A 4227-nucleotide genomic window follows, 5' to 3' on the forward strand; every position below is an offset into this window, starting at 1 on the left:
GGGGCTGCATGTAATGGCCCCGAAGGGGCGGAGAGCTTCTTATAGGGTTGGGTGTGGGGCGGCGCGAGTGAAAGCAGAGCCCTGAGGGCCGCGTTGCGTTCTTCATCGTGCGACCTGTGGTTTTCAGGCCGTGGATCTGCACGGCGGGTAGAAATAAGTGTCTGTTGGGGGAGAAACTTCTGTCAGACGCCCTTAGGGTGCTGTCTGGGAGCGTTAAGAAATGTTCGTTTTATAGGGTGTCTGGGAAACGATCCGGAGATAACAGTGTATTTTGTCCTCGAGCTCTGTGGAGAGACCCAGCAGCCCGTTGGGTGACAGAGCCATGCTTTCGGGCAGGTTTTGTATGCAGCGGTGCCGAGTCTGCAGGCCTCCAGTACTGCTGGATACCGCAGGTGTGGGGCGAGCAGGGTGGGAGCTTGGGTGCTCTGGGAGTCATGGGCTGTGTGGCTGTGCCTGTGTTCCCCTCATGGAGGTGACTAAGTTGTCACAGGAGTTGTTCTGAGGCTGAGGTGCCTCTGGATGCTGGAAATCACAGTGTCATTTGTCTTCTGTGGTGCAGCCCTTGTAAGCTCAGCACGTGGGAGCTGCAGGTGGCCGTATGAAATCTCATAGAATCATAATCGTAGAATCATGGAATGGCCTGGGTTGAAAAGGACCACAATGATCATCTGTTTTCACCTCCATTGCGATGTGCAGGATCACCAGCCACTAGACCAGACTGCCCAGAGCCACATCCAGCCTGGCCTTGAATGCCTCCAGGGATGGGGCATCCACAACCTCTTTGGCAAACCTGTTCCAGTGCGTCATGGTGACGTTTCCTGCTGAGATTTCTAAAGCAAATGCAGAGGTTTCTCAGCTTGGGATGGGGAAGAAGCTTTGCTGTTCTGGGATTCCCTATTAGCAGTTGTGTTGGAGTTTGTGCCTGTTACCATGAAACTATATTGCATTCAGTAGTGCTTGTTTTGTTTTGTTTCGTTAGAAGGAGAATAACTATGTGTTTAGTTTGTGCAAGCGTTGTTTGGTTGTAGTTAATTGGGTGATGTATCAGTGCAGAGGGAAGGAAAACTGATGCTTCTCATAAAAGGTGAATTTCCATCATTGGTAGAAAAATGCTCAGTATATATGTGTTCTCTGCAGGCTTGGTTTTCACATTGTGTTTTAAGGAGGAGCCCTCACAATAAGAATAGATTTGACTATGGGACAATGTTTTATAGTAGCTGTGACATAAAAACACATAAAAAAATGTTATCTGTGTATTCCCTGGTGTTTCATTTTCCTGTGTAATGTCTCAATGGTTGCAAAAACAGCCCTAGTACAGATCAAAAGCAATAGAAAAGCAGTTCTACTTTTTGAGAAGTTTTCTCCTCTCAGTAACCATTGTGCATGCATACACACAGATGCAGAATGGAAACTTCTGTTAAAATCTGATGGCCTGTTATGACAATTATTTACCTTGATGCAATTGACTCACAAACACAAGATTGAAAGAGACATCTCTGACTACTCATTCTGCTCAACCTTTCTAATAAGCAGCTCTTAATCTTCATATTTAAATGGCAGCTCTATAGTCTATGTTTATCTAACAAAGGTTTGGGCTACTCTGTTTGTTCGCTTGGATTCTAATTGCCTTAGAAAGGGCTGTTCCAGGAGCTTATGGTCCTGTTTGTCCTGCTCCTTCTTCTGCTTCTCCTTCATTGAAAGAGCCTCCTTTAATAAAACCTTCTTCCTGACTGCCCATGTGAAAGGCTGTAGCCTGCCTGCACACTTTGGCCCATTGTGGCATGTGGTCGTCCTCTGTGTTCATTATGACTTTCACCTCACTGCTGCAGAAGCCAGTATACTTCTTGTACACTGTACTCATTAACTGGAAAAAGGATCAGTCCTGAAATGAAAGGCACTGACTGCTGATGTAGTGTCCTGACTCCTGGCTCTCTGCTCCTTTTCTTCACCAGTGAATGGGACTGTAATTCGTGCTTCTGAGCAAGACATGCAAGAAGATGCATTTAGGTTTAACTGAAGTCTGACTGGTTACAAACAGGTTCTATCCAAAGGAAATTCGTGGGTAGGAAGCTTTGGTTAATTTTTGTAAAAGTCTTAGGTAGCAGCTAATTATAAAATGACCTCAGAAACTTGAGAAAGAACAGACAGACCTGCTTTTCACATTCCATGTGGATTCATTGCTAATTGTGGGTTTTAATTGATCATATGATTCTAATTGAGTAGGAAGTAAGAGCCTTCAGTTACTGTACCTAATCAAATGCCCCACAAGTTCAGTGTAACAAACTGCTTTGCTGATGGTAATGCCCTTTCAGACATAATTCCAGTTGTGTTTCTGAGGGTATGTGGCAGCTAAAACGTGTCCCTTGTCGTTCTGTTAAAGTCAGTCTTGTACTAGTGAATATTACAGAGCAGATTAAGAAACACCATTTTTTTTGAAGCTGCTTGTGTGCCATCTGTTGTCCTGTGGTTCAGCACGTACTTTTCCAGCACTGTCCTAATGGATCCACATAGAGAGTTGGTTAGGCTGGCAGTTAGTGACTTGCCTCACAGTATCAGGGCCATGTCCTGCATGAACTGGCCTGTGCTCTTGTCAGGTGAGAGAGCAGGGAGAGCTGAACTCACTGTTGGCTTTTTGACATGGAAATAACAAGAAGTAGAAAAGTCCTCTGTGGTTATGAATAAAACTTTGCTTCGTAAGGAGAAATTCTGCCAAAAAGAGAGAACGTTTAGAAGGAATGTTCTTGGCATCTGTTAACCCTGTCTGTCAGAGAGCAGTATATTGCTTGATCATAGAGTTGTTTCATCTTTTGTAGACATGTTAAGACTGATTAGTCTGATGGCCTTGGAGATTGAAATTGTCTGGCAGCAGGCAGGCTTGGTGTTGGCTCTAGCTGTATGGTTCTACCTGAGATGTCCATTGTTCCCCACCTCGGTCCATAAGATCTTACCAAAACTTTGTTTTCCAGGGTTGGGCCGTGCCAAACAAAAACAACTACTCCTTTGCTGAGCATGAAATAATTGTCAATCCAATATTTGTCAACTGAATTGGGATTTTTATTTATTTATTTATTTATTTATTTGAGTCTTGCAACTGTTCTGTATGATACATTGCAAACATAAGCAACATTAGAAATGCATTTTAATGCATTTTGGCATTGGAGCAAGAGCCAAAGGACACCCACCAGTTGTGCCATAGCTGGGCAGCCAAGCTTGTGGCTGAAGGAAGCTCCTCTAAATTGCCTGCTGACTAGGACAGCCACAAGGGAGCAAGCAGCCTTCTCTGGGAGCTGGCTTTTGTACTCAGGTTGGTAATTACTCTTCAACAGGTAAAGGTGCTTTTCCTTTGCTTTGTTCCTTTTGCCTCTACATTTCTGAGGCTTGGCCTGGAATAGTGTGAGTGCTGTATGGTTAATGGTGTTCAGAGCACTGTCAACCTGCCAGTATTGCAACTGCTGCTTTGCAATGCTATAGGACCCCACTGTTCTATTTCCTTAAAGGAATGACATTAATGTAAAAAACTGTTCTATTTCCTTAAAGGAATGACATTAATATAAAATAAATAAATAAATCTTCTGCCTGCTGAGGTTTTCCTCATTGAATCCATAAGTGCTTAAAAGCTTGCTTAGAGGCTTTTCTGTGTTAAGGAGTACCGTGCTCCTGCAGCAACCAGGATGTGTGCACATCTTGTTGGTTTTTAGCTCTGGTCTAAAGTAAGTCCTGCAGTGAGGTCATGCAGCTCTGCTTGCACAGAAACCTGTAATGCAGACGAGCTATAGCAGATTACTTCAAGTGAAGAAGATTAGAGGTGGGGAAAGAGCTGCTTTTGCTCTTTGGTTTGTTCTTTTTCTGTGTGTGTCAGCACTCTGTGAACACAAACCTTCTTTATATGCAGTTAATTCCTTCCTCCGTGTTTGTTTGGATCTTTCAGAAAGCAGCACAGAAGAGAGAGGCGTTTAAAAGCAGGGATACATCTCCAAAGTCACAAGAATAGGCAAAGATAACACCTGGATTTGTGGGGCGTGTTCCTTTGGAGTCTTACAAAGTGGATTAGTTGAGAATATTCTTAACTTCTGGGCAGCCTACCTAGTTCTGTCCGTTGACAGACCCACACAAGTGGGTAGCTGCAGGATGGCAGAAGGTGCAGAGCCCAGCATTCTGCACAGCTCGCTTCGTCCTGCAGTAGCCAGTGAAGAATTACTGCCTGATAGTGCAGTGAGGCATGCAGTG

The sequence above is a fragment of the Meleagris gallopavo genome, chromosome 2, assembly GCF_000146605.3.
Source record: "Meleagris gallopavo isolate NT-WF06-2002-E0010 breed Aviagen turkey brand Nicholas breeding stock chromosome 2, Turkey_5.1, whole genome shotgun sequence".
Lineage (NCBI taxonomy): Eukaryota > Metazoa > Chordata > Aves > Galliformes > Phasianidae > Meleagris > Meleagris gallopavo.